At 41.2% G+C, this 9206-nt stretch overlaps 1 pseudogene; it reads right to left on the bottom strand.

The window, feature by feature from the left end:
- Positions 1–8887: 8887 nt before the first annotated feature.
- On the bottom strand, positions 8888–9006 carry LOC112479882 (annotated as a pseudogene).
- Positions 9007–9206: the final 200 nt, after the last annotated feature.

The following is a 9206-nucleotide window of genomic DNA, read 5'->3' as shown; positions in this document are numbered from 1 at the left end:
TCATTGAATCACATAACATTAAAATGTTAAAAATATATTAGGAGGAGAAATTAACAAAGTATGTATATTCAATAAGAAATTTTAGTATGCTTGTCCTAGAATCTGGAGAAGTAGTAAAGAAAATTATTAAGGATATAAAAATTTAATAAAATTAATAAGCTTGGATCTTTGTCTACCATGAATTACACTTATTACAACCATCCACAGTACATGTACAAAAATTGGTATCTTGGGCCAAAAAGCCAATCTCAATAATTTTGAAAAAGACATTATACTGGCCAATTTTTTACTACAGTACAGTAAAATTACAAGTTAATGGCAATGGTTTTTTAAAATCCCACTTGAAAACTGAAAACAGCTAAATACTAAATAATACTGGATTCAAAGAAGAAATTAAAATTTCAGTTAAAGTTGATTTAGAAAGTGATTATAGGGACTAGAATGAATTTCAAATTTTAGTGGGATATGGCCAAAGCTATATCAGAGACATTGCACAAAGAATAAGAACACACAAGCTGTGCTTTTTCCAATATTGATCCAAGAAAAGGAATAATGAACATAGAAGCTGAAACTCATAAATTTGAAACAGAACAATTGATAAATAAAGATTTAATTCTGAAGCTTATTTTTAATGGATAAGATAGAGTACAATTCACAGTGGTAATACAGCAGGCCTGCACCTCTCATGTCAAATAACAGCCCAGGGGTAGATAAACAAAACCAAAAAGACCCACAATTGCGATATGCCACAGGAGAACCCGCGGAAAATCCCTCTTTGCGGACTGGGGCTCTTTAGCATTGCCACGTGAAAAGCCATCCTTCTATTTGAAAACAAATGGATTTAATAAACTGTGGCAGTTTTTCCAAGCTTCATATTCCTTCCCAGAGAGACCATGTAATGTTTGCAAAATTCCTTTGAGCATTTTCCCTCTGTCTAGAAATGATGCTTGCTTGCTATTTAATATTTCCATTAGAAGAAAAGAAAAACAAACAAAGGTGGTCCCTTAGCAGTTCACATCTGATAGCATCACAATTTGATGTCATCCGAAGGCCCTTTAATTCCAGCCCAGGAGAATTAATAAAAGGAGACACACAATCCCACTGTCTTTGAACCAAACACCTGATAGAACCTACAACCTTGACTCATTGTGTCAAGGCAAACTCCTTGCATCCCCCTTTTAGTCAAGGGAACTGGATTAACATGAGAGCGTGAGACTATGAGAGTAGGAAAAAGCAGTTATTTTTCCTCCTTAGCAGAGGGAATAAAGCAATCTGGATGATAGCTGGATGTTGCTTAGCCTAGTCTTGCTTTGGTTGGACTCTATCTTTTGATGCCATCAAATCTCCAGATCCTTGCTTTTAAAAGATTCAAAGTAAAGGCTAGCCCAGAAAAATTGTCATCTCTACTTTTGGCGATGATTAAAACCTGATGGAAGGCTTTAAACAGTTTTCTCACAAACTGAGAGATCAAATAGACAACAACGCATAAGGGTTTTGGAGCCTCTGAAACATACACTGAAGCTGGTTAATAAACAAGAGCTTTTTACTCTACCAAAAAATGCATCCTTTTAAATTAGGCGTGAAACATTTACAAAAGTTTACCAGAACTGGCTAAAACTACAAGATCAATTTATACATAGAAATTTAAGAATAGAAATTCTACAGGCCCCCTTTTCTCATTCATTCATTCATTCATTCATTCATTTATTCATTATTTAATGAACATCTACCATTTGCCAAGCAACATGCTAGATGCTGGGGATAAAGCCAGAAAGTTTAGAAAGTTTTTAGAAATAAACAAACAAACAAAAAAAAACTTTTTCCTCAAACTTTGGAGTTTGGGAGAACTCAAAAAATATTTCTCCTGAATAATTCTGGGATCACAGAATAAACCAAAAGTGCAGTTATAATCTATATATTCACAGGTCCATAGACATCTTTGGGGGCCATTGTTCTGCCTACCACAGAGAAACTACATAACTTTGCTACAGGTCATGGAGGAAATGGTGTTTCCTGGATTCAAATCTTGGTCTCTTGATTCCGAAGCCCCAGCTATTAACAGTGGCACACAGTGCTACCCAGTAACATTCTACCAGCAACATCATGGCCTAAGACCCTAGTCTGCGGCAGGCACTGTCCTAGACACTGAATAAGAGTTAACCGCTGCCCCAGAAGGGCTCGCACGCTTATAAGCGTTAATAAATAACTAAAATGGTCAATGAGAAAGAAGTATATGCAAAAGGCTGCAGGTGCCCAGAGGAGGGAGTGATTAATTCTACAGGAGTGGAAGGCAGTGTGGGCTGGGGTTGGAGAGTATACACAAAGCGATCGCAAACATAATCAATTCATTAGGCGGAGAAGGAGGTGAAGAGTGCTTCGTGACAGAGAATGACGGGAAAAAGGCTAAGTAATGAAGTGACTGGGCTTTTGTGAGGAAAAGAATTCATTTGAACGGGGCCAGACCTGAATGTCTGAGGTAAAAGGTGGAAACTGAGCTTGGAATGGGTTCTGATAGTGCAGGGCCTTGGAGGCCATGCTGAGGGGTCTGGGATTATGGTGGAGAAAATAGAGTGACATCAAAAGATTTTAGGGACGGTAGAACCACGATCAGATTTGCACATTGGACGACTCACTCTGGTAACTTCTCAGAGGACAGATTGGCTTAGGGCAGTAGGGGCTGAGGTCAGCGTAGAGGCAAGAGATGGTCAGAGGCTGAGGATGGCCAGTAGCCCCGAGAATAGAGAGCCAAACACATGTAGAAGACATTTCCGAACCGAATTCAGTAGACATTGGCGAGTGTGTAATGGAGAAGGGTTATGGGGTAGGAGGCAATAAAGAGTCAGGAGTTACCCATAGGCTCTCTAAGTTAGGGGTGCATGGTGGCACCCTAAGCAGAAGTAGAATTTCATGCAAACTCACTCCATCATTCATTGCTAAGGATATTTGTAAACTCAGCATCACAGGTTTCTAGTGAAAAAGCTCCTCTCTGGAGCTTGAATCGCTTTACAAACTCATGTAGAAGGAAGGAATCGTTAGTATGACAATTGTAAACACGGATGCTGAGTTGTGTGTGTGTGTATGTGAATCTTTGAGGGGAGGTGTGCTCTTTCTTAAGCAACTCTTCATATCACTGAAGATTGGGGACACCTTGACATCTCCCCAACTCTGAAGGAGAGCTAGAACTAGAACGCTAATGTCCAGTTTGGTAGTGGCAGATCACTTAGGAAGAACTAAACCTTGGGGGTGCGTGCGTGTGTGTTTGTGTGTGTGTGTGTGTGCGCGCGCACGTGCGTGTGTGTGTGTATGTAGCTGCCTATGTGATTCTGCATGTGGAGTTACACGTATATTTGTCTTAGAGTTACCAGATTTAGCAAATAAAAACACAGGATGCACAGTTGAATTTGAATTTCAAATAGCAAATAATTCTTTTAGTATATGTATGTCCCATGTATGTCCGTGTATGTAATATTAGGAGTTATTTATACTAAAAAAATTACTCATTGTTTACCTGAAATTCAAATGTGTAACCGATGTGCTTGTTTATGTTTTTTCTTAGAGTTACCAGATTTAGCAAATAAAAACACAGGATGCACAGTTGAATTTGAATTTCAAATAGCAAATAATTCTTTTAGTATATGTATGTCCCATGTATGTCCGTGTATGTAATATTAGGAGTTATTTATACTAAAAAAATTACTCATTGTTTACCTGAAATTCAAATGTGTAACCGATGTGCATGATTGTTTTTTGTGTGGATACGTATTTATGTGTTTTTTGTTTGCTTGTATGCTTGTGTGTTTATGCATATCTAAATATGCAGTGTGTTTGTTTGTGCATGTGTATATGTGTGCTTTTTGTGTTTATGAGATATGTGATTCAGGGTTCAAGGACTCTCAATAAAAGATTTGTCTTAGCTTTCCAGCCCCTGGGAAAAATAGAACTCTCCACTTAACAGGAAAAAAGCAAGTCATATTTTTTTCTATTATTAATTAATTTTGACTTTGAACAAGTCACTGCAAAGTGAAGAGGTTGAACAGATTCATCCATTTAAATATTTATTGATCTCTCTAGAGACAGAAGGTGCAAAGGCAGATAATTCATAGAGGGCTCACAGTTTAAAGAAAGGACATCCACACAACCAATGCGGTGACGACGTAGTAAATGCCACAGTAAATGTGCCAGCCCAGCGCCCAGTGACTGTGCAGCACCTTCCAGTTGCTTGTGTCTGTGCAGCCAGCCTGCGTGAAGGCAACCAATATTTCAGTGTGATGCTTTTAGCACTTGGAACCTTTAAATTATGGTTATTGGTAGAAGCATGCATGCTGCCCTGCTAAGCACAGATGATCGCCCAGGCCTCAGCTGAAGGAAGCATTGCCCTATCCATCAGGTTTACTTGTTTTTAATACTGGCAGTATTCATGAAAGCCAAGGAATGCCACTGACTTCTGCATTTCAAGCGTTTTTTATCAGCTTTCCTATCATCTTGGGCAGCGTACCCTGCTGCTTCCCCTCACGGTGTCCACGCTCCCTCAGAGATGGTTCCTGACACTTATGCCTCTTAAGTTTTGCACTTCTTTTGCTCACCCACCATTCTGAGGCTCTGTCTTTCAAAATAATATGAGCTAAGTGAGAGATTGGCCATTTTGGCTCGAAATCTGTTTCGAATGAATGTTCACACCCCTACAGAAAGCTGCGTTAATATCGTAACTGAGGAATTAGGTTGGAGTGTCTGAATCCAGCGGTGTACAATTAGGAGAAAGGCCACGCTGGTGGTGGCCACAAGACATTTATTTCTCACTCACCTGGTCATCTGAGCCCACGCTGTCTCAGATGACAGGGCAGTCGCAAAGGGACAAGGAGCCCAGTTCCTTGCGGCTTGCTGCTCTGCTGCCTTTGATCCATGGTTGCCAGCCCACGATCTGCAACGCTGTCCTCACTCGTCACCGTGGCCACATCCCAGCCAGTAGAAAGAGGGAGAGGAAGTGGGGCGCAGGTCTAGTTCCTTTCAAAGGCCAGACCCAGAAGTCACAGGTGTCACCTCTCCCCCCAACTTCCACAGGCAAGAATGTGGTTATACTTGGCTTCAAAAGAGGCCAGAAATATATTCCTCACCTGAGCCATCATGGGGCCTCTGTCACTGGGGAAGAAAGGAAGAGTGGGTATCGGGACAACCAGTAGCCCCTGCCCAAAGAGCATTTGCCTTGAACTGTTTAAAGAGCATGAAGGGCAGATAGCCCACTGATAACCGTAGTGCCAGAGGGACCATTCCCACATATCGCCCTGACGCCTGTAGTCAGTCGGCTGGGAACTGAATGAATCCTTTGGCTGTGTGCTGGATCGTGGGTTGTTGATCCAGCATAACTGCCATCTCCATCGAGCACATCACTTAAACTATGTGAGCATCAGTATTTTTCATTTGTCAAATGGGAATAACTACAAAATCATTGGGAAGATCGCGTGATAAAATATTTAATAATAGCACAACAAGAAAGTAGCATGTTATTTTTATTATTACTTATAATAACCAAGCATATTTCATTTAATCCTAAAACAACCCTGGTTACTGTTATCATTCCTATTTTACAAGTGGGAAAACTAAAAAACAGAGAACTGAATTAACTCTAAGATGATCACACAGCTAGTTCCTGACAGAGCTGGAAACTAAACCCAGTCTCTCTAGTTCCAGAGCCCACAGTCTTAACCACTGTTGTGCTTCCTATTAGTACACATGTCAACTAGCTTGTCTGTTTCTGCCTTTGTCCTCAACAGTTTACCGGAGTTGTCAGCAAGTACGAAGACTAGAGGAGAGAACGCGTGGGCAGCCATATATTTGGAATAAGGTAATATTTCAAGAACCCAACGTAGGATCAGTCTATTTGATGAGGTACCTGGTCCTTGGGTATTTTCAAGGAAAAGCTCGAGGACAATTTATTCAAGGTCAGTGGTTCTCAACCTGGGGCACCTATGCCCTCCAGGGGACGATGCCTGAAGACATTGTCACAACTGGGGATTGGCTACTGATGGCATCTAGTGAGTAGAGGCCAGGGATGCTGCTAAACCCCCCCAGTGCTGAGCATGGCCTCCCTCCCCAGGGCTCCCACAAAAAATCGTGTGGCCCCACTAAAGTGTCACTGTTAGAAACCTGTTTTAGAAGGTGTTACATGATTTTCACCTTCTGGTATGGGTCATATGGAACATTCTCCAAGGTCGTGTTGTCCAATATGGTAGTCATTTGCCATGTATGACTCTTTAAATTAAAATTAAGTTAAATTAAACTTGATTCCTCAGTCACACTAGCTACATGTCAAGTGTCCGATGGCCAGATGTGACTAGGGACCACCTTATTGGAGAATACAGATCTCTAGAACATTTTCATCATTTCAGAAAGTTCTTTTGGACAGTGCTACTGCAAGATCTTTTTTTTACTCTGAAATTCTATTAAATATGTCAAGCGTGTTATGAGAAACCAAATATTAAAATGGCAATTGTTAATACAGATAAAACAAATCATATTCACACTGTAAAAGTGATCTTTTAAATATGAATGTTTCAATGCATTTAATGGCTTATCTCCTTGTTAAGAATCTGATTTGTTTATAGATCATTAAAGATAGGAAGAGAGTGGACACTTAAACCTAGAATTGCCAAAGCCACTACCAGTTGAAGCCCAAATAAAGGGCTTGAGGCAGCTCTGAAGTTTAAGCCTAACCCAGAGATTTTTATGAAGTTGTAGAATTTTTGAGTTTAAAATGAGGTTTGTCAGTTTTGGTAGGGGGTGGGCATTAGATTTGTATAATTGTTTTTAGGCGCCACAGAGTTCTTGGAGAATCTGGGAAAGCATACTAATCTACCCTATTCACCAGTGGGAACATGAGCACACAGATACATATGATATAATGTTCTATACAATTCGTGCAATGGATGACTTTCTAAAGCTCAGGTAAACCTGTTTTCCCGTTGGTCCCTACGCATTACCGCCATTTCACAGATGATGAAATTGGGGTCCTGAAAAACTAGGTCACTTGTCCAAGTTTACACAGTAACAGAACCTGAATCAAGATATTCTCATCCCCATGCTTTATACATTCATTAAGAGATGCCAATTTATGTGAAGTAGCAAAGGAACTAATCTGCTGTGTGATAGAAGATAGACCTGTACTGTGCAATTTCTTCTGCTCGGCCTCTGTGAAGAGGGGGGAATAGGGCGGTGTTTAAAGCAATGGATGGCCTACGGAATCGCCAGAGTACAGTGGAGACATGCAGGCCCTCCCAGTGCCCTGTGGGTTAGATGATGAAGCTCTGTCTGAATGAAGAAGCATGGTTTGTAATTTCTGGTTTAGCATGTTTATCAGAATTACGCTTTTTCGAGAACCCATTGCCTTTCTCCATACAGCACATTCCCGGTAATAATATCAGCTGCTCACTCAGATGCCTCCTCTTTCTCATTAAGGCGCAGGAAGCACAGTTTGTGAATTCCCTTTCAGATAGCTCATTAAGTTATACGCTTTTGTTCCTGCCTCCTATCTCCTGTGTTCTGTGTCCTTATTTGTGCTTTTTCTTTAAAGCCAACAAAGAGCCTAGAAAACTCCCTTACGTCAAATTCCAAAATTCAACTGTGTATTTTACTCCTAGGCTTCATTATAAGAAGTCGTGCCTGTTCTATACTTAACGGCTTTTCAAAGTGTGCCATTATGTAGAACAGCAAGCAGAAGCAAAAGGTAGCGAACCTCATTGGAGGTCTAATCCGCACAGAGCTTTCCCTATTGAAATGCTGTAAACAGAAATAACACCGAAGAAAAAATAAATTGCCACTAGGGCTGTGCCCAACAGATCTACTTACAAACCCCAAACGAAGCTTAGTGAGTCAAATGCACTTAGCCCGGTGCCTGGAACACACACGGTAAAACAGTATTGGTTGCGTGAATAGGCTGTTTCGTTTTCCCCTCACCATCTACTCTCTGCTCACCATCTTCCTCCACCGATCTTCGTCCTGACCCCCGCAGCCTCCATCACCCAGGCTTCCTTGCTGGGCGGTTGCCCACCGCCTTCGGGGGATAGGAGGTTGGAAGGTGGAAAGAGAGACAGGCGAGTGAGTGCCTCTTCCCAGTCCACTCTCGTTCTGCGCTTCGCTTCGGGATGGCTGTGCCCGCCATAACCACAGCTCCCATGAGGCAGCCCCGCCTCCATGGCACTAACTCACTGGGTTCCAGAAGTGTTAGTTCCTCCTCTTGTCCCTTCAGGTCTAAGGCTGGTAACAGCTCCCTCATTGCCAGTTCCAGGACGTCTCCACATCCTCTTTGGTACCTTCAGCTCTGCCCAAATCTCAGTAAACCATTTACTTGTCTCAGGCTGCCATAACAAAATACCGTAAACTGGGTAGCATAAATTACAGAAACTTATTCCTCATAGTTCTGGATGCTGGGAAGTCCAAGATCAAGGTATCGGCAGATTGTGTGGTTAGAACATGCTTCCTAAATGGCTGTTTTTGGCCGTAGCCTTACGTGGCAGAAGAGATGAGGGATCACTCTTCGTGGTGGGGCACTCTTCGCATTGATGAAGCCTCTGCCCTCATGGTATAGTCCACAGGCCCCTCCCCTTAACTGCATCTCCTCGAAGGTTAGGATTTCAACATGAATTTTAGGAGGACACAAACATTCAGCCCCCAACACCATCCCTTCATTGAACTCTTCAGTTGAACCAGATAAATTAAATATTGTTTTTGTTATTCTGACTGATATGTTAAATAAATGAAATGGGTAGATAAATGAAAAAGAGAAAACCAGCTTTAAAGTAATTATGAATGTATAATTTTTTCTTTAGATGAGGCAACCCTTGCTTGACCTCACAGACTGCAAGGACCTTGTCAGTTTACAATCCCTTATTTTTTATGCCTACAGCACCTGGTCTTCCTAGATGGTCTCCCATCCAAGTACTAACCAGGCGTGACCCTGCTTAGCTTCCGAGATAAGACGAGATCGGGCTTGTTTAGGGTGGCATGGCCATAGACACGAATGTATAATTTTTTAACATTAAGGAATAAAGCTATAACTAAATTCCCAAAATACTAAAATTTCAGTTGTCAAAATTTTACTTAAATATGAGTTTTAATATACAAAAGTTTACATTTATGTTTGCATAATATATACTGGGAGCCAGCAGCAGGTAATGTAATTGAGAAAATTGATCTAGGAATCAAGAAAAAAATGC

This window comes from Pteropus alecto, unplaced genomic scaffold (assembly GCF_000325575.1).
Source record: "Pteropus alecto unplaced genomic scaffold, ASM32557v1 scaffold21, whole genome shotgun sequence".
Taxonomy (NCBI): domain Eukaryota; kingdom Metazoa; phylum Chordata; class Mammalia; order Chiroptera; family Pteropodidae; genus Pteropus; species Pteropus alecto.
This window is presented reverse-complemented; position numbering and strand designations above follow the sequence as displayed.